Below are 22,357 nucleotides of genomic sequence, written 5' to 3'. Positions count from 1 at the left end.
TTTCTTTACTTTTCCATCTGGTAGAAGCAGTGGTGCGATCTTAATTGTTTTTGGCACTAGGCTTAGCTTGAAAGTACGGGCGTTCCTGCGCAACTGCGCTGTGCAATTTACTGAGAAAGGAAGGAAGTGTAAAAGTCACTTAGGCTGCGTAGCAATGGGCCTTTAGATCTGTATAAAGAATGCGGACTGGAGCGATTTGGAGCGAAAGTGGTGTAATGACATGGCGTATAATAACCTACGTGCCTACACACGTATGAACATGCGATTAAGAATTACATTTGACGAAGAGGGAAAGAGAGAGATCTTCATCATTTTTTGTTTGATAATTTTTTCTATACTTGTTCATTTCAGTTCTGCAGTGCTTATAGGAATAAAGTAGCCGTAGTGACGTAATCCTGAACTTCTACACAGCAGGATAGTTAGAACAGAACAGAATAAATAAAAGGAAAAAGTGAGACATGAAGGAGAAAAGGTATGAGTGTTAATCAGACAAGCATCTTGTTTGCAACCTGTGTTAATAAAGGGGAATAGTAAATCGGAGAAAAAATAGAGAGAAGCATTGCAAGTATAGTCGAAAATTAGCATGTTATCAATAAGCAGGTATTCTAAAGTATGTGTTCAATCTATATTAGACTGCAAAACAGTGGCAAGCACAGTTCTTTATAATAGTTAAAGTGGACTTTCGTGAGCCTGTGACACCTGCCACCGTGGAGAAGAGATTGGCGGTACGAAAGAATGCTTTATATAAACAGCAGTTTCGCTTATGAGAGGAAGGCTTGATTACGGGCTGCTTATGAGTCCATGCCAGCGGTTTTTAATAAAAGCCGCTGGTTTTGCCCCCGTTCCCCTGGCTTGGCTCCGCGGGTAGTTGACTCCCCCTCCCCTCCTTACCCTCCCTCCTTTCAATTTTTTCTTCTCCCCCCTTTATTTCTTTTTCTTTTATTTAAAACAAAATCTTTTGGTGCTAACCCTATTCATTTTCCTTTTAATTGGATTAAGCCCGTTATACCTAGTGGCCCGGGCTGGGGCCTTTTTCTTTTCCGTTTTTCTTAAATTTCCCCACCATATTACATGTCTTGACGCAAAGCATTGAGCTAGCTAAAAAAAATTTGAAATTCCATTTGGAAAAAGTTTAGTATACGTTAGAGTGGTACTGGCTCAGGCTTATTTTCAGGGTATTCTCGGTACAGTTAGATGTGCTTCTCTTAAGAATGTGAGAAAGACGTAGTATACCCCTGTCCACATTTCTTAAAAGGGGAGTGGGTAGTTTTGCGACAAATCCAATCGTTTTGTTGTTACTCAGCCTCAAAGCGTTGGTACGCAACTAAATAACGTTGCGAACCATTATGGAATAATTCTTTTTGTGCCGGAACGGAAACGGAACAGAACTCTTTGCGACGAAACGAAACTAAAACCGAAACAAAAACATTTAGTTCTGACCCCCTGGTGTGTGCGCAGGCACTACGTCGCATCACAGTCGCATCACAGTATTATTATTCCTTGAAAACATCACGCCGGCGTATACCTCGCAGGGCTATGTAGGTCCCCCTGCTTCCTACAAAATTCTTTGTCTACTCCCCATGTCTCTTACTGTTATTATTTTTAGACCAGTAGTTGAAACCACTGCGGGTATGAGAAAACACTCGCAAAAACACCAGCGCATCTAAGGTAAAGGTTTCCGGTAAAGGTTTCCTAACTTGCCACTGAAGAGTAAAATAGTTTATTTAGTTTGAATAGTAGTGCGCGGTATAGGCGCACATCTTCATCTCAATTGATTGGCGATATTGAAAGAAAGAAATGATTTATATTCTGAAATATTGAAAACGAGGTCAATTTTGGAAGCTGATCGCAAAATTGCCGGTTTTCCCTCTGGTCATTGATACAACTGGCGCAAGAGCATGGACGCTTTGGATACTGCCTTTCACATAAACGCGCACATTGAAAACATGCTTGAACTGTCTAAGTATTCCAGGCAGCCACTACACTTGCTTATACGTTAAGAAAAATGTTATTCGGGTAAGTAATACCTCACGCCTATGGTATACGTTAAAGTGGACCACAATAATATATTTTGTTCACTGCTTCAATTGTTTATAGCCAGATGCCCTCCATTCCGTCGAGCTACGATTTCTAAAAATTCCGCCTTAAAACTATACTTGACCGATAACTGATGTCCAGATGTCCGGGGCTCGTACTTCGGACTACCACGCAATGAAACCTGCTTTTCACTGGCCGCTAGACCGGATGCTGGATGTTCCTTCTGCAGCGAAGAAATGTGAACCTCGGAAAAGCATCGCAATCGACCTACAAAGCAAACGTTGCGTGCCGTTTCGTTTCGGCGCTCCGTCGGTTTTTTTCGTAGCCGCGCCGACTTTTCCCTTCTCTTCCACCTCCCTTTTTCGCCTTCTTTCCCTCTTGTCGTCCCTAAAAGTGAGACGGCGCACGCGCGTGCGTAGCAACGCGGAGCCTACTACGCATGCGCAATGAAGACGGGTGTCCACGCAAGCAAGTGGCGTGACGCACAGTGAGGGAGCGTAGCCTAGCAACACTGCAGCGTGGCGAACTCCACTTCCGGAGCTCGATGTTCTTTCGGGACCTCGACTGGCCGTCACTAGACGGCGGTGTGAACCCTCTCGGTGGTTTTCCAAAGCTTGGTGAACCTCTTTCGATCTATGAAAACTTTATCGAAGTTATTTTTCTCCCAGAGATGGCGCTGTGGTTAGTGTGCTTTCCTTAGTGCAACAGTTCGAGTGCCCGTTTCTGGTGTTCACGTAGGGCGAATCTCTCTACTCGAGCCATTGATTGGAGGTACCGGAAGGTGGGGGGAGGGGGAGGGCTGAGCCTTAGCGCCATTCCCCGTTCGCTGCCGCCACTCTTCTGAGAATCCGCCAAGCGCTCAGCATCATCCCCATCTCTATCACTGCTCTCGAGCCTCCTGCACACGCACGCACGCTTCGCTTTGGCTTCTCCGTCGAACAGAGCTGACTCACGGCAGAGCGGTTTGTCTGCGTTCTTGAGTGACTCCTTGTTTGCTGGTGATCTCGCGACGAAGACGAGGATCTCTCTATAAACCATAGGCGGAAGCAACACACCGATTCCCAGGATCTCCATTTCATCGTCGTCTAAGACAGGTAAGCAATTATGTGTGAAGTGTGAAATGAAAAAAAAAATAATTTGGGTCGAGAGAGTGCCCGATGACTGCCCCGGGGGAAAGGCCTCGCTTTCGTCGCCTTGCATTCCAAGCTGTTCTCCTGTAGTTAGTCGCCCTCAAAGTTTAATATTTTCACTCGTAAACTGCAGCTTTTTCGCTTGTTAACACTACGATGAAGCGCACTAGGTTCATGCGAGGGTGGTCCAGGTGGGTTAGGCTCGTTACAGAAGGGCATGCAACTTGGACCTAGTAATTTTGGAGAAAAACTTATGTTCGTTTCACATTTTGCATGCAACAGTGATGCAGATATAGTTAGCTATCTGTGGCAGCATGTAATGAAGCAAAATTTTATTAATCAGTAATACATGTGCCGCGCTGTTCACTTACTGATCGGAAAAGTTCAATATGTAAAAAAAAAATGGAGTGTATGTGCTGTTCACTTCGCATGCTCTTTGCACGTGATATGTTAATGTGTGTTTACGGATAAGGTGTTGAGAATATTTTTGCGCCGGTTTTCGTCGAATGGCGGGGTAGGTAACAAATGTGAATGGAACACATTCGTTTTTTGGGGCCTTGATGAAGCGCAGTGATCATTGACTATAAAGAACTACAATGAAAACGCCTAATTCAGACGTACAGTAACCTATCTTAGCTTTAGTTTATTGGTGATCTGCTTCTTTTTCACGTAATATTATGCCGTGTGAGATTATACCACCTCGCAGTGTCGTATGCCTACGAAGATATTTCCAAACTTTTATGGTTATCAGCGATGCCATTTTCATTACTTGCATTTCATGTCATACTTATCATTTCGAACTTCATTATAGATACAAGAAAGATTTATTTCAGGCTTTAATGCTGATACATGTACGCAAGTTGAAGTACCCTGTCAAATCAGACGCCCTATTATCTGAAGTTTGAGAAAAGTATTCAATAATAATTTCATTCTTTCTTACTCTCTATTTTTAACTTCCCGCTACTCTTGCAAACATACCCTTCAGTTATAATCCTTACGTAACGTAGAGATTGTGGGCTCTTGTCACGGAAATCTAAGTCAAGTATATCGATGAGAAAGTGCGAGAAAAATGATGTAGCTCGCACTAAGTCGTGCAATGCTTGAAACAGTGACGATGGACGAATTTGATGTCTATTCTGGTTGCTTGTATGTTGTAGCTAGGTTTTTATCGAGGTGATGCCAGGTTGCCTATATATAGATAGCTGCTAGGCTTTGAGCTATGTTTTTTGTTGATTGTAGGTCATTTCTGGGCTTTAGCTAGTTGTTGTGAGGTTGTTTTTAGGCTATTGGTTGTTTTTGTTAGACATCAGGACAATCCCGCTTCGTCGTTTGAAGCCTTGTTCAACTTGGGGCAGGCCTTCTTTTCTATTTTCTTTTTTCCATTTTTTGCACGCTTTTCGCGTGCACCTATTCACTCAGCAGAGTGTTCGATTGACGCTAGCGCCTGCTGTGCTCGGTAGTAAGACTTGCTTAGTTGTTGCGGCGCATCCCCACCCGAGAAGTTGCGCGCGCAATAGCTCAAACATTTTTACCGCAGAGGAAGAGAATGCATGCCTGTTCCTGATGATGATCGTTTTTGTGCATATTGTATACGGCGAAGTTTCTACGGCCAGGTTAAACAGCTTAGCTATTAAAATGAACAAAAGTAAGTGTGATCTTTTCGTTGGATGCCTATTGAAGCACCTTACGTTAGAAGCCCATTGAAGTGCTTATATAGCTCAAATCTAAAAAGCAGCAGCTATATTAGAGTTACAAATGTTTGTTTCAGATAGCGCGAACAAAGAAAACATGCACGTTGATTACATTTTTGGTTTTCCTAATGTCGTTTTATTATTGCTGTAAAAAATGTAAGATACTACAGTAACAATAAATAAGTAACTCGGTAGGGCTTTGTGAAGTATGAAGACGTTGCTATGGAGATTCACTGTAAGAAAGAAAATTGTATAGATATCTAGAGTTTTTTCAACTGTTTTTTTTATGTTCTACGCCGACAAAATGCGTAAAATTTAGCGACACTATATTATAGCAACATGGCGATTCGTCCTAATTGGAACACATTCATCTTGAAATGTTTGCGTAGACACACGGGGACACAGAAAAAAAACACAAACGGGTGCAATCAAACAAAAGTTTTTTTTTTTCAAAAACATTCACTGAATACCCCTCAGATTTGCGCCATCTCATCACCAAAAATATTTGAACTGCGCACATATCACAACTTACGATCACAAGCTCATTGAACACCGGACAGGAGCGAAATTTCTTTCGCTAGTAAACAAACGAAGGGCGGCTAAGACACTTATCTTTCAGCTTGTTAATAAGATAGGCTTCCATTATTTCTCTCGAAGTTCTGTTTCCATGCTCATATTCCAAGGTAGTGTTGTTAAAACAAGGAGAACATGCGCCCTCATTGTAATGCAGTGCTAACTGTGTATTGGGGCGACCTTTCAAACTCGACATATGCTCCCTTAGCCTCGTGTTAATACATCTGGCAGTCTGCCCTATATATACACAACCACACGTCAGAAGTTAACCACATTGTGTGCACATTCAACAAACTAGAACTTGTATATTGTGCTGCATTCCTTATGTACACTGCTCGCTTTGTCACAATTCTGGTTGACCAACGCGCACACTCTTCCGATTTTGTTTTTGCCCGAAGACACCACGTTTACATCGTACCTTCCAGCTGCCCCCCCCCCCTTTTTTTTTTATTCTGTGCGAAAGCCCATGTACATAAGAAATTGCTACCACCTTGGATCTAGAACCCTTTCAACCCACTCGTTTAGAAAAATTGCGCCCGTTCGTGCTCTTTTCTGTGTTCCCATGTGCCTGCACAAACATTTCAGGATGTATATTATAGCATCGATAATAAATTGCTATGCTCGATTTTGAACCAACTTCTTCATCGAATGAAAAGTTATTGCAGCGCCAGAGAAATAAAATCACGACATATCTATGGAGTGAATGATCATGAGTGGGTCAAAGCGTCCGTCAGTCGGCCCGCGCTTTTGTCCGTCCGTTCGTTTTTGGTACCGTCCATCCGTGCGTCCGTCTATGCGTCCATCCGTCCGTCCATGCGTCCGTTCGTTCGTCCAAGCATCTGTCTGTCCGTCCGTCCACGCGTCCATCCATCCATTCGTCTGCTTGTCTGTCTGTCTATCTATGCGTCCGTCCATCTAGAAAACACTTCAAGTACCGCCATCTCGCAGATTTTCATCATATATCCATCATATAAAGTACCGCCATCCAGCGGATATTCCAATGACTAAACGAGAGGGGGCTACCTACTACTACTACTACTACTACTACTACTACTACTACTACTACTACTACTACTACTACTACTACTACTACGATGACGATGACAACGACGACGACTACTACTACTATACATACTTCATGGATGCACGACCCACGGGTTAAAGAGCTTCGCCCCTAAAAAGTATAGCTTCGCGACGCCTCCGATGCTGCGGTAGTATTCATTGTGAAACGTTCCCGCAAACGTACCGCGGTAGCATAGTGCGTAGCGTCAGTTCGTCTTTCTGCAGTCGCGTAGAAATCTGGACTAGAGAACGTTGACAACGTGGGTAGTGCTTTGGCAATGCGCCGTTTCTTTAAGGAGACGCGTTGCTACTTCTACACAAGCGTACTCCGAGATTACATAAATGTTTGAAAAAAGTTGCATCTTCCCTTGTAATCGCTCTCATGCGATTAAGTGCGGAGTCATATTGCTTCTGTATTTCGCTCAGGCGTTGGTGCAGGTTTTCATTCACTGGAGAGGACTGGAGAACAGGGGATGTCCAAAACCAACTTTAAGATGGTGAGCGACGATAAGATGACCCAGATGCTCTACTAACAAGAATGACAATAATAACTTAATTTGCGTACAGGTTAGCGTTCTCACTATCGAGTAACATCTATAGCTTAAAATAATTGCTAGGGCTTGCCACTTGCAGTACGCTGGCGCTGCGCACACTAGCTTCAATACGTTTAAGGGGGTGCCACAACTTGTACGAATTTCTTGGACCTGCGCATGATTCTGTTTGCACAGTGTAGATTTTACTTTTGCTGAGATCACTGGCTCTGTACGGACTGTGCACTAATCGTCAAACGTTTAAACAAGAATAGAAAGCGACGTTTAAAAACCCAGAGTTACCCTTAATGATGTAAAATGTCAAGAGAGCCTGGAAAAACCGAAGGTTGGGAATGCTACAAAGGTTGTACGCTGTGACACTTATGCGTGAAGAGGCGACGTAAGTATAGGAGAACGTGAGTATAAACGGGCGATGTGAAAATGTATTGCAGCCTTAATCTTTAGTGATTTAAAATGCTTGCACCAAAGAAACAAGTTTTAAGTGCCTAGCGAGTGACTTTAAGGATGCGATATTGGTTTGGCACTTACTAATGAAAATATAGTGACAAAGTCATACCTGCATACAAGTTTTAGTAATACTTAGAAAAGATTTAACGCCTTCGGTGTTATTCAGGGAGCCTAGCGAAGCAAATAAGTAAGCATATATACAAGAGGCCTCAGCACATGAAGTCATTTTCTGGTTATTGAGTAATAATGAATTTCTTATGCGAAAGAAGCACGGATCGGCATCAACTTTACAACCATATGCGTAGTTTATGTTGCGGCCCTTACCAAAAAGGACAGGGTTGTCCACACGAAGCGTCCTCCTACAGATCGCTGCCGAATATCGTGTAAATATCATATTAGGACCACCGCTGAAGCGAGTCAACCCTGTCAGAACAGCACAACCCGGGAAGACGTATAACTAAGGGTAAAGTCCAAGTATATCGAAATCCTCGTGAATGACGCTTTTTTTTCGGTGCACCTGCTGATTATAGAAGCGCTATCTCAGGTCGCAGCCTGTTCCAAAACATCTCGCCTGGTTAATCTGCAAAAGAAATACGGCTCGCGAAAAAGAGCCCCCGGCGCCACATTGTGCGACGCGCATTCGTGACCTCTGACACATGCTCACCCAGGCACAACGCGGGCAACGCACCGAGATGCAGACCGGCGTGCAAAATTGAATCTTCCAGCTGGTAGCAACAAAAAATAAAAAGAAAAGGCGAAGCAAGAAAGTAGATGCGCCTATGTGAGCTATTTGATTTGCTTCGTCCCCGAAAGAGCTGTAGTCGGAGTGGTATAACGGGAGCATAAAGCAAACGTAAAGGTAGCGAAGACTGCCAAGGGATTCGGGTATAAAGCCGTCGAAAGAGGATGTAGAGGGCTGGAAGTGACTGAATCCCTCCATCCGGATGGAGCATGCGTTACCAGGGCAACCTCAGCGTGCAAACAGAAAGTGAATCGAGCTCGCATTGCGAGCAAGAATGGTGGCAGGTTTCGTAGGCGACGACCAGCACACATACACAGCTGCTTCACGCGTTGCGGCCCAGCTTCGTCATCACTTAAAGCTTCGAGAAGCCTCTCCGGTGGAGACGAAGAACGAGGTCGCGGTAGTGCTTCTCGAAATTAAAACGTGTCTGGCTACGACGGATTCTCCGAGCTCCTATGGGCTTCTAATCTCGGGAGGACGTTCAAATAAAAGGGGCCTGGCCGGAATGACCATTCAGAAAACACCCAATGCCTTCTAAGAGCCGGTCATTGGAGCGGCGTACGTGCTCCTCCATATGTCTTCGCAGAGGGGTGGAAGCCTCGGAAGAGATTGCAACGACGTGGCAAGAAAATGCTGCTGGGGAGCAATTTGTCTCGTCCTGGTGCTTCGCGGTGTGCAGGGCAATATAACGGAGAACTCCTTCTGACGAGGTCCCGTTAGACGACTCCTCATTTGTGAGTACGTATCACTCTGAAAAGACATTAATCTTTAGTATTTCTTTCAGCATCATTCAGACTGTGTTCTAGAGCAGGCCGCGCTCTTTAGAGATAACCTACTATATCCGAGGGTACAAAGTTTTCTGTTCGTCTAAACTGTCTCTCGATGACCTGTCTGTTCGGTAAAACGTTATATGGTACCTTGAATACCAACAACGCCCATCACCTATTCTATGTTTTTTTTCTATACCATTCGTACATCAATGATCCCTTGATCTCGAGGTGTAAGTTCTTTTATGGTAGCTTTGGGCTTTATCAAATGGAACGGAAACGCGAATGTAAAAGTGAATCATTCGGATGCAACGATGATGTCTATGACAATTGGCTGAATAGCCAAGTCAGGTGAAAAGACACCAATAACATCGACGACCCATTTCATTACGTACTAGACCCGAATTCAGACTGCAAAGTGACTGAGATCATATAAATGGTACAGCGAGACGGACTTCGGTAGAAACCCATTCGGCACAGAGAACACTCCTGGTGGTGTCTTCTGCAAGTATGCTTCGCCGAGAACCAGGTAGTGAATGAAAGTCGACCGTGTTCGATGTGAAAAACAAAACCTGTGAACTACGCTTCGCAGCTGCACCACCTACGTAGTGTATAGCCAATACGGTAATCATACGTGAGATTTTAAATCCCAAAACCAAGATTATGATTCTGAGAGATGCCGTAGTGGAAGGCTCCGGAAATGTTGACCATTTGGTGTTCTTTAACGTGCACTGACATCGCACAGGACCTCTCCCATTTCCCCTTTAGCGAAATGGGAGCTCCACGGCCGAAATCAAAGCCGCGCCTTTTGGGTCAGCAGCCGAGCACCCTAGACACCGAGGCGGACTATAGACCAACATGTTGTATATGAAGTGGCGTTGGCGCCAGAAAATTTTCAAGCTCGTTTTCTCGAGGTACTGGCACGAATCAAAACCAAAGTAAAGATCGGATTCAATGTGTTTGGTCTCCAACTTTTTTTATTTATTCTACAGCATGATAGCCAAACGGACGTGCCTGTGGTCAACTTACCTGCCTTCTCCCTTTTGTTTTCTTCTTCATCTTCCTTCTCCGCCTCTTTTTCTTTTGTTTTTCTCCAGAACCAGTATTATTCAAGCGCTGAAGTTGTGTGGTTTTTAGAGCTATATCACACTCTCCCTTTTTTGTTAATTTCACGCCTTTCTTCAGTTTAAAGTTATCTCTTAAAGCATTTTGCTTCGTTGCGTGCAGCCCCCCCCTCATTGTCGTATGAAATGCGTGGCTGGGCGCAGCGGCCTTTGATATTACCATCATAAGTCATCCTCAACTCTAGCAGCTTTCACTGCCACAAATTCACACTTCGCACGAAACCGCGAATTATTTCAGTAACTGTCCGCGTTAGCGCTGTACACGCGGCTTGCGCTGGCGTTTCGCAAGTTTTCACACACTATATCCCAATCCCCTCCTCTCAGCCAATATAAATCCGACGGGATCCGTGCACCGTGGGGAAGGCGGCTACAGCTTTCCGCCGTTAATCTCCTTCCCTCACAGCACCCGCCTCCACGCGCCATATTTCCCAAGGGCAATCAGTCTGGATAAACGAGATGACTGCATTGAAGCGGCGCAGTGCCGTGACTCACGCTACGGGCGCGGGAGCCCGAAATGCCGCAGATTTTGATCCCCTCATGTAGAGTGATGTCCCGGCGCGCCATCGCGCCTGAACCCATCTCCAGTTCTCTCCCTCATCCATTCTTCTAGCTCCTAGCTGGATGCGTTATCAGCCAGAACACACTAGTTTCATTGTGTTCATCTCTCTTTGCGTCTTTTGTTCCTCGCGCATTGTTCATCCTCGCTTTTCAGCTCAGTGATCAGGCGCAAGTTCTTGACACTGCAAAGCCAGCCGTGGGTTGTCTTAGAAGTGTGGCAGCTTGGGCTAGTTGGTATGGCATGACGATAGTTATAGCGCGAGAACAAAACGACGATACAGAGACAAGAAGGACACGAAAGACACGAGCGCTAACTTCCAACTGAGTTTATTGCGCAGAGCACGAAAATATATAGAGGAGACAGTGACTATGGCACAAGAGCAGAACATGAGTAAGAAAACCAAAAACAAACAACACAAATACAAAGGCACTGAAAAACAGCACAGAAAAGCCTAGAAGAAACCGAACCAGAAAGGTAAAGCTACCTGCCCGCACCGAATCCTTCGAGGAACCTGTGTTCCTTCTTGGACTAAGCCACGGAGGGCTTGCTAATCCAAGGCACTTGTTAGCGTTACGTGCCCGCACCGAATCCATCGAGGAATCTGCGCTCCTTCTCGGACAAAGCCACGGAGGGCTTGCTAACACAAGGCACCTGTTCGCGTGCCTGTGCAAACATTTACGAAAATAGACGCGTCGCCGATAATGAGGAGACGGGATACACGACTTAGTAATAATATGCGGGATGCAAAGAGTACATTTAAACCATTATGAGGAGGAGCTATCGTCGACATTTGTTCTACCCAAAAGAGGCCCTTTATAAACGTGAAATGTAGGCTTCAGTTACTGATGGGCTGTACTATTTCGAAAGGCAAGCGGAGAGAACAACTGTTGAAATAAACCTCTTAGCTTTTATTTTCGTCAGTATTTGTGCCATGATGGAAAGCAAGCAATGTGTTGCCTTTTTATGGTAACCGGTGCAGTGCCACATAAGCGAGGGAGGTGGGAAGGAAGGAAGAAAAACAAGAGAGCAGGCAGGTAGGTTAGCCAGGCAAGAGCAGGGGGTAGAACAGTTGACGTTAAAATTTGTTTCCTCACTACTGTGCTATTGGACAAACACCGCTGTGAACATGTACCAACAAAATAATTACAAAAAAGGAAAATATGAGGAGCTATCACTTATTGCATGAGATATATGAAACGAGCGTCGAAACAGCAAATGGCAGATCTGTGAGTCCCGATTTTTATTGTCTTTCTGCTTTAGCACATACCAAGCGCTGACCTTTAGCCAAGTCCTTATTCTGCACAAGGGAACAATATGTGCACATGGGTCATAAAAGGATGTGTAGGAGAAAACAGGCGTGTCAAGATATCTGTTAAGAATTCCGAATAAATAAAACACCGTTACCCGCGCGCAAGATAAACAGGTTCCTTGATGGGGAGCGCTATCGAAAGCCCACTCAAGCACACATCACATTTTTCATCGATGAAATGGGCCTCATATATTACACGCGGTGGTCGGTCAACATGACGCCTTAGTATTTTGCATTGATCAAATATGGAATGACAAACCCATGTGAAGCTGTGCGCGGTTAAATAGCTTCCTCCAGAACCCTTTATTAGAGAGAGAGAAAGAAGTAAAGAGAAGAGATAGGGATGCTTAACATAGAAGAACTGTTTTGCTACCCTGTACATGGAGAAAAGGGGAAAATAAGAGTTGAAAAGAGAATAGAGATAGAGAGAAATAAAATAAATGAAGAAAAAGAAATACATATGCACACACATGCAGGGCGTTCCGATCACAGTCGTTTGGAGAGAACGGTGGAATGCAGGAAGCGCAGGAGCGCCTTCACATCCTTCTTCTGCGACATGAAGTCCCGTTGGTATAGCACGGGATTCTTTCTTCTGAAAAAGCCCGGCTGTCTAGTTGGTCGAGTGCATTGCACAGCGACTGTATCTGCGAGCTGTAATGCGGGAATTCGGTGCGAAAGAATGTAAGAAAGGTAGGGGGTTCACTATATATATAGACTAAGTTCAGTTTTCTACTCTACACGTAGAGAGAGGGGGATAAAAGAGTACGAGAAAAAAAGAGGAAGGAGGAGATGGAGATTAAATTACAGTGCTCTCTAAGGCGGTCATTTTCCTCTCACACATTTTGTCCTATGGAGCAACGACCGCATGGAGGGGTATCTTTTAGGCATGTTTCTTATCGCACGCATGATCAGGTGACAAAAAGGTGTTGTAAGCATGAGTGTGCATTGAATAGCATGCCTCAACAAGGAACTTTTACATCTCTCGTGTAAATATCGTTTTCTTTCTTTCTTCTGAATTGTTAACTGACGCCTTGTCACGTATGTTTTCTCCTCCACATCTTTTCATGACCCATATGCATATAATGTTCCCTTGTGTGGAATAGAGTTTTGGTTAAATTTCAGTGCTTAGTTCATTCCTGTCCCGCGGTTCGCACTGTCTCTCGTTTCCTTGAACGCGTATGCCCCCGTGAATAAGTGAGATATTCGTTTTTTTTCTCTCGTAAGATAGCTTCGGCTTTGTCTACGAAAAGCGTACAAATCAAATGCAATCAAGTCATCGCGGGCAGTAACACACACATCCGTAGCACTTTCTCACGGCCACGCCACTGGTATCGACACTCGAATCATTCCCAGCTCACGGACGACGAACCTAATCGTGACATTGACCATCGCATGTGAAGAGCGACTCTAGCGCGAGATGGTCGTTTTTCGTCTGCGTGTGAACGAATGACGGTGCGGGGGACAAGATTGGGCGTTTTGTCATCATCCGGTGCACCGACCGGATAGAAAGCAGGGCCCCTCGCCCGGCAGTCAGTTCGGAGGGGCCTATCCCCGCACTTATTTTGTCATTCTTTGCAACTCGCTCCCATTCGCCCACGGGAGCACGTGGCGTTGACGTTAGTATAAGGGAACAGGCACTGCGCCTCGCTTTGCTGCGCGTCTGAGTCACGTGCGACGCGTCCTCTTCCGTGGGACGCTGCCCCTGAATTTCATCCCTCCTCTGTATATATCGTGCACGCAGGCTTAGCATGCCACCAATTTTCCTGCGCATCGCACCGCTCGTGCTGCCATAGCGTCGCGCATGGTACAACACCGGCGCGCCGCCCGAGGTGGGCTTTTCCCCGCGTGCGCCACCGCTCTCACGCTGTTCTCCTCTTCCCTGCGGGAATTGCTCGAGTGTGGTTTCACAGACAGGGAAAACGCCGATGGGTGGGATGGAAGTCTTTCCTTCTCTGAAATGTTGTAGCCACACGATGCTCGTGCAGGCGCTCATTCTGCTTATTCTCAGTTGCAGCCGCGGTGTATGGTTGCAGCACAGACGAGACTGCAAACCTGCAGTTTCGAAAAACTTGGAGCCAACGAGTAAAGCGAGGCGCGTGCCTATTTGACCTACTATTTTTTCTATCAATTCAGTTCTATTGCGGTCGCATTGTAACCTCCTTCCTAAGATCTTTGCATCCAGCGTGCCGGGAATTTCACCTTCACTCATGCGTTTAAGCAGTGCAAAATTTCTGTTACGACGGGCAGCAACGAAGGTCACACATTAAACATAGAAATATAACCACGAAACCTAAAAATGTAGTGTAGCAGTGTGAAATTGACGTGCGCGTGATGAAGCATCAGATTGATATTGGGTGCCCCCGACTCTTTAGATCTGAGTTCCTCAGGACTGAAATGAAGTTTTTGTCATGTTATGATACATCAGAATATACAACGCGTACGGATGGGGGAGGAAGGGCACATGAGTGGAGGGGGGCAAGACTGCATCCTATATAGACTTGTAATAGAGAGACACGGGGGGGGGGGCACTGCAATGAACCTTCGACCCTCCTGAGGGGCAACCATGCGCACGCCGACATCTATTGAAAAACGACGCCTTCATACATGCCCGCGACCGGTGCACCCTCGTTCCTGCACAGTTCTGCCATGCTACCACCACCGACATCTGTAACTCGTAGAAGCATCGCTCATGAAGTTTAAAGCAGGCGCACCCCCAGACGTCACGATGCTTTCTCGTTGCCTCGCGCTGAGGCCCTGCATCCTATGCGTTAACGCGTACATGCGCCCACATCTACTCTGAACAAGGACATCACAACGAGTCTTGCGGAAAGCGTATATTGCGCAAACGCATGCGTCGTAGCGGGCAGCACCTGTACATCTGCGCAGTGCGGAGCCCATTGCTGCACACGCGCTCAATGGACCATTTTCGGAATGACTTTCAGGCTAAGTCGGCCAGTAGCCGATCGGCCATTCGGTCACAGCGTCGTGTATAGTGAATCTACCGGAGATGCTGCACTATTCAAGCGCTTTAAGCTATCTGAATGGTGATGTGGGTGGAGTCATACTTTGAAATTGAACTGCCCGAAGACGAGCTGTGATGCAAGCGTTTGAAGGTTTGGGGTGATGGTTCTTATTGTTGAGATTTGTTTCGTTTTTGTTTTTCGGATCTGAAGTCAGTAAAGACGGCACCCCTTGTTGGGCAAACCTGCGCCTACAAAAAGTAAGGCTCACAATCTAACGATGGCGACTGGTAGTCTTCGATCAGTAATCTGATCACCGGTGAAACACGTCCTGTTTTAGAGATGCCTTATCGAACATTCTGGCGTTATCGGTGATGCTCGTTGTAGATGCAGAATTAACTCAACTAGTTGCGTCATGCACGGAATAATGCTCCGAATGGACTAAAGCAATCGCGGAATTTCCCAAGTATGGCGTAAAGCGAACTGGGAGCGCGGATGAACACACACAAGAGGCAAAACAGAGGCACACAGCACGTGCTGCATGCCTCTTGTTTGCCTCTTGTGTGTGTTCCTCCGCGCTCCCAGTATGCTGAACAGAAATGAGCTACAAACTAGCCCTATCCTGTTGCTATGCATTCCGTAAAGCACACGCTACAGTTTCGACAGCAGGCATTGGAAACGTGAAGTAGAGCGGCAAATTCGTGTAGGAGGTATAGCCCCACCCTCGAAACCGGCACGGGCCTTGATAGGCCGAAAGCCATGCAAAACGTAGCAGGCTTTAGTGCGTAAACAAAAATGGTTTATTGCACAGCCGAGAGAAAGACATAACCAAGCTATGCGTAACACAGATTGATTGATTGATTGATTGATTGATTGATTGATTGATTGATATGTGGGGTTTAACGTCCCAAAACCACTATATGATTATGAGAGATGCCGTAGTGGAGGGCTCCGGAAATTTCGACCACCTGGGTTTCTTTAACATGCACCCAAATCTGAGCACACGGGCCTGCAACATTTCAGCCTCCATCGGAAATGCAGCCGCCGCCGACGGAATTTGATCCCGTGACCTGCGGATCAGCAGCCAAGTACCTTAACCACTGGACCACCACGGCGGGACTATGCATAACACAGAGAGCAGCATGCAGGAGAAGTGTTAGTTTGTTATATGGACAATGCTATATTCCCGATTCAAGTACACGAAGCAGTGTTGAAAGTAGGTGGAGTGATGAAATTGAAAATGGTTCTCTGGTGCACGAGATTCACCTCTATCTGCTGCAGTTCCGACTACGACAGTGATGATCCTCTCGACTCAACCTAACCACCATTTACAATATTATGATCTTTCTCTTCTCTTCGCCCGATACCTAACGACTACTTTTCCGCACATTTGCTGAAATGCCACGCTGATTTTCGATCCTCATGCGCTGGCCGTCGAGTCACGTTTTGATATATGTGTCTTTTTCGGGACTTGAATGGCCTATTTCTCTTAGAGTTCAAATTTTTTTGTTAATTTTCCGTGAGTGTATGTAGTAATACGCACATTATTGTCGGTGTGTTGTACTGTACTCCGAATTTGTGTAACGGGTTTGCTGACGAATTTTATTGAATTCCGTTGTGATTATTTTCGTTGATTTTAACTTCCTCATTATCAACTGTGATACCCTATCTGTATCAGCAAGCGACAAGGTTGCACATGCCTTTCTACCGGCTTGCCTTGATTTTCACTTAGCACAAATTATCACAGAGCCAACGTGATCTACACACGCTACCACCAACATTCGTGATCTGGTTTTAACAAATGATCGTAAGGCTTTTTCTAAACTATGTCATCATAGTGGTATTTCCGACCATGATTTCATAACTGGCTGTATTAATAATGGCGTGCTTGAAAAAAATCTACGTCTAAGATGATCAGGTGTTACAACAGGGTTAACGTTTATCAGATGAATCTTGAATTAGGTTCCTTCTCTGAACAGTTCATAGCTGAATGTTCTTCCCGTTCTATTGAACGGAACTGGACGCTGTTCAAATGTTCCCTCACTAACCTTATTGAGGGGCACATACCAACCATTTCAAATAGAAGCAGCAAAACTTCACCTTAGTTTGACGTGCGATTGTGAAGGGCCAACAATAAGAAAAAGCGTTTGTATAGGCTGGCAGTTGCTAACAACCTACTAGCTACATGAGAAACCTACAAAGAAAGTGATAGGAATTATGAACGAATGCTGAAATCTACACGGCGTCAGTTTTAGGGCAGCGTCTTACCCACCATGCTTACTAATTACCCTCGTAAATTTTGGAGCGTAATTGACACACATTCACGTCCTGAATTATCCTTAACGAATTTTATTGGTGACCAACTTGATGATTCTCATTTTGCTGAAATTCTCAACAAAGCTTTCTCGTCTGTTTTTACTCGAGAAGTCTTTCCTATTTCCCTGGTTCCCAGTCTACCCTCTAATTATTGTATGTCTCCAATTATCACTTCTGCAGATTATATTCTTTCCTTATTAACTAACTTAAGATACTCTATATCTATAAATATTTTCAGCTTTAATAACTTAATTCTCAAAAAATTATCTTGTAGCATTTGTCCAGTTATTTGCGCACTTTTTTCGCAGTCATTATCATGTCGTTTCTTCCCTCACGACTGGCGCAGAGCTAAAGTTATACCTATCTTCAAATCAGGCACTCGCTCTGACCCCCTTAACTACAGACCCGTTTCTTTGACTTGCACTTTCTCATAGCTCCTCAAACATGTTGCCCCGCCATGGTGGTCTAGTGACTAAGGTACTTGGCTGCTGACCCGCAGGTCGCGGGATCGAATCCCGGCTGCGATGGCTGCATTTCTGGTGGAGGCGGAAATGTTGTAGGCCCGTGTACTCAGATTTGAGTGCACGTTAAAGAACTCCAGGTGGTCGAAATTTCCGGAGCCCTCCACTACGACGTCTGTCATTATCATAAGTTGGTTTGGGACGTTAAACCCTACATATCAATCAAATCAATCCTCGAACATGTTATTCTTTCACAGATTATTAATTATCTCAAAGATCACAACATCATTTTCAAACAACAGCATGTTTTTGCAAAGGATTTTCTTTGTGAAACTCAGCTTGCAGGATTTACTAGCGACCTACTTTCCTTCATGGACATCATATTTCAGGTTGACGCCTTATTTCTCGACTTATCGAAGGTATTTGATCGTGTTCCTCACCACAGATTACTGCTCAAATTAACGCATCTCAGCATTGACTCTCAGGTCGTAACATGGTCGTAACGGACTTTATCTCCTATCGCATCCAATTCACCTCCGTAAACGGTACTAACTCTTCAATGATGCAGGTCACATCCGGCGCACCACAAGGGAGCGTGCTTGGCCCTCTACTATTTCTCGTATTTATCAATGGTTTACCGAATAGCATTTCTTCCTAACTTAGACTTAGACTTAGAAATTGAGTACCCTTAAGCCATATGGGATCCGGATCAAGCATACATCATTGACAACATAGAATCCCCGGAAAACCGTGCTGCTCGTTTCATTTTTGTGACTACTCTCGTTTCACTAGCGTCACTGCCTTAAAAGCTCGTGCTGGTTTCGTTAACCTTTCTCATCATCGAAAACTTGCTCACTCATCTTTTTTTCACAAAATCTATCATCATTCATTGCTTCATGACAATTTTTTTTCAGTCACCCTTAACAATCTTTCTTCGCCGTGATCACCCTCGGAAGCTCAGATAAATCAAATACCATACCTCGTCGTTCACTAATCCGTTCAGACCAAGAACCATCATTGAATAGAACCAGCGGCCTCAAAGTACCGCAATAGAGAGGAACATTTCAAAATTTAATTAACCGTTAAAAATTGATAATCACGTTTAGCATTTTTTGCTGTTCTCAATCATTCAATTCATTTTCTATTTGTAATCTTTCATTGTGTAATGCTGTTATCTTTCGATGCGTTTTCTTTATTTTTCTATGTTTCCAACAGATGTCGGGTTAATGTGTTGCTTTTTTTATTGTGTATATGATATGTTTTTGTTTGCAATTTTTTAATGCTTGTTCTGTAGCCATTGCATTATTTTTTTTACCCAACTCCCTATGTAATACCATTCACTGAGGGCATTTAAGGGTTTCTTGAAATAAATAAATAAATTTATGAACGTAGGGTGAGAGGCTTGACAGACGAAGTCAGGCGCTTAGAGAACGTATAAAATCGTTCTTATTCGTATCTTTTTCTTATATATTTGGCGTCTACTAAGGCCTTCCATCAACCACGTTTTCGTTTTACTGCAGTCGCGTGGCGTTTGCATAAGCCACCGCCCTCTAGTAGAGGTTGGCCAGCGCCGTAAAGTATGCAGGAGAACGCATTCAAATAATGGCATTCGCCTGTTGGCGCCTGCAGCCCCGCGGTCGCTTCTCCCTTGTGTCTCGTGTTTGCAGAGAAGCTGCATTTCGCTGGTTGCCGTTTCACTGCGCTTGGTGCTGTTTTGTCACTTTCATTCGTTACTTCTTTCTTCTTCTTGAATGAGAACGTGCCATCGCGGCCAGTCTCCAAATGAATAAATTAGCAGTAGCGCTATTGTTGCAAGAGCGTCCGGCATTTTGTTTAGGGGGGAGCGTTCTTTGCCCGTGTTGGCACCAAGCTCGAACAGGGACACTTAAGCAGGGGGTAAAAAAAAAAGGGGTGGGGAAAAAAAAGAGGCGTTGCTGTTCTGCATAAGTAAAAACGGCTACGCGGAATTTTATGAAGAGAGAGCAGACCGCTAATGTTCACTTTCGCGAGTGGTTTTTCTAATTTTCGTATCTTCTTTACTTTTTTTTTTATTTTCAGACTTCCGCAGAGTTTGCGCTAGGCTGTGCGTGTGGAGATCCCATTTAAAGTCGGCAGTTCGTGAGAGTTTATTGAAAATTCTTCATCTTGATCTTTAAAACATTTATCGCTGAAGACTGCCCTACTTGCATGCTCACACAACCCTGACAATTTGTATCACTTACGCTGACCAACGTCTTCGGTATATGCGCCCTCATAACTGCAGCAGAGAGCGCGTGTACAAAAGTAAGAAAAAAGAACGAAAATAAGGGCACATATTGACCCGTAACACTATGCATAAACGCAACAGTCTGGCCGCAATTAGGACGCTTCAGTCTTCTGTTTCTTCTGTACGGGCTTTGTTGGAAATAAATATCTCATGTGCTAACAACCAGTGGCTTTTATCGAAGCAAAAAAGAAAGCAAAATGTAAAACCACTCATGAAAACACAGATTTTTGACTGCTTTCTGCTAAATGAACGATTTAGCTAGCTTTTTTGTGCTGTTTTTAGGGCGAGTGGACTGAAAGTCGTCTGGCGTCGTGGGAATGCGCTGTAGCAGCGTGCGTGCAGGTGTTCGACGTGCACATAAATGGTTCGTCAAGGTTTATCAGCTGCAATAACAGCAGTGCTGAGCTGATCAGCAAACGAGAAATGAGGATGTGCTTCCATGGTACTTTTGCAGGAAATCACAGCGAGTGTCACAACAAAAAGTCTCGATTGCTTTCCCACCAATGATCGCAGCTTTGTGCGAGATGTCAAAACCTTCCGCGAGCGTATGGATGATAAATGGCATTTGTAGTCAAAAACAGGTATTCTCACGTGTCATGTTATGGCCTACCATTTCGTTCGAACTTGATGTTCTGTGTGCAGATGAAAAAAACCACGACCTGTGACCTTTCGGAAAATTTAGATCGTTTCGAAGTTTAGAAACACCTGCACGCTAGGCTATTCGTTCGATTGCGGTCAAGAGGATGGAAAAGTGACTGCGTCGCCGCAGCAACAATATCGTGTAAGTATGATAGCAGCCAGGATTAAGCTTCCGTTCAGGTGCTCCTTAATTAGCGGCAGCTTCCGCCTGCTCTCAGGACTATGGATGGATGATAAGGAGCTTTTATATAGTTTATAAGTGTTGTTATCCATTCGTTTAACACAGAATAGCTTACGCGCGATTTGAAAAGCAGCCTCAGGAGTAGCCCCAGTTCATGCTTTGAGGTCAAGTTAAGCCTTTGTGCTATATAGCCAGAAAGTCTTAACTGTATATGCGTTATGTCAACATTGGTTGCCAATACGTGTTAGCTTTAAATTGATTTTTTTTGCTTTTTTACCTTAAATCTGCTGTGCAGCGATAAATTTTGTTCCTAAAGAAAGTTCTTTACAGGTGTATCTATAAAAAAAGAGCCATTTTAGTTCCGATAGCAAGCTGAATTGTAACCATTTTTTTAGTACGGTGCAAATAAAACGAATATTTCTTGAAGAGAAACAGGAATCATCGCTCATATTTTTCTATATTTGACTTGCACGGACCATCCTTGTTTTTATAGTGTACCAATTGCTATTCCTCGATCGTATCAACTTCCCCCTTTTTTCACGACGGCGACGTAACAGGGATGTCATACAGCGTCTTCTTCTGGACCCGTTGTTGCTCCTGCATGCGACACTATGGCATGAATGGGGTGGTGGTGGTGCCGCTTAATGGACACCACCTATATATGACGCGGTCTACACACAAAGACTTCGCCACGTTCCTTTCTGATGAGGGTGAGCTGCGGCTAATTGGATCCGCCAGCAGAAAACGGGAGTCACTTTCGGCTCTGAGAATGGTCCAACGCGAAGTTCTTCGATCGAGGGTAACGACCCGCCTTCCCATACTCCCACTCTGAGCTGTCTTGTGAAGAATCGGGATTGTTGTTAAACTTCGTGTTTGCAATCTTCTGAGTGTGAACTCGTAGAAGCGGGTGGATCTTGGTGGCGGGGCATCGTGTTTTGTAGCTTCTTCTAAGTTGGCCCTTAGTTGTGGCCTGCATTGAACTTTCGCTCGGTAGTTGCCTTCATGAGTCTCAGCCATCGTTGCAGCCTGCTTCGAGCCGGCATCCCCGAGTCGTTCCTTGCTATGAAGCTGCAAGGCTCGTTGATGAACTAGTCCCGGTATATTGGTGTGTCCAGGAAGCCAATGAACTCGTACCCGGACTAATCGTTCTTGAAGTTGGGTGGCATAGTGCAGGTTGTGCCTGGCGTACGCTGGTTGCTTTTTTCTAGTTTGGAGTGTTTGAAGCACTTGCTACGAATCCAGGAATGTGAATAGCTTTTGGCGATAATCTTGTTTGATTGTTCAGAGCTTCCGAACTAGCGTACCCACCAGCTGCTTCGGGTAGCAAGCAAGACTGAGCAATAAAAAATGAGGATGCTTTTCTCCTGAGAACCTGCAGGTTCTAAATGCCCCTGTGTTCGAGCCTTCTAAAGCGCATGAGGCATCCATGCAGATTATATCTTCTTCTTTTCATATACTTTTAAGGTGTTCAATATGCCGCAGAGCGTAGTATGGCCTCCGCTGATAGTCTGAGGCTTGGCTCATATGTTTTCGAAGCGCCCG

The 22,357-nt window shown here is 44.8% G+C and overlaps 1 protein-coding gene across 2 annotated transcripts in view; it reads left to right on the top strand.

Moving 5' to 3' along the window:
- The window catches only part of Schip1 (Schwannomin interacting protein 1), a 181,001-nt gene that overhangs the window by 42,161 nt on the left and 116,483 nt on the right, over window positions 1-22,357 (top strand). Inside the window, exon 1 of one of the 2 annotated variants that reach the window (XM_037412208.2) lies at window positions 2,887-3,131. The exons of the other annotated variant lie outside the window; for it this stretch is intronic. The gene's annotated coding sequence lies outside the window, so the exon portion shown is untranslated. Of the gene's footprint in view, window positions 1-2,886; window positions 3,132-22,357 lie in introns of those variants that run through there. 2 annotated transcript variants of the gene reach the window in all.

The sequence above is a fragment of the Rhipicephalus microplus genome, chromosome 1 (genome assembly GCF_043290135.1).
Source record: "Rhipicephalus microplus isolate Deutch F79 chromosome 1, USDA_Rmic, whole genome shotgun sequence".
NCBI classification, from domain to species: Eukaryota; Metazoa; Arthropoda; class Arachnida; order Ixodida; family Ixodidae; genus Rhipicephalus; species Rhipicephalus microplus.
Note: the sequence above shows the minus strand (reverse complement) of the source record. Positions and strands in the feature narration are given on the sequence as shown.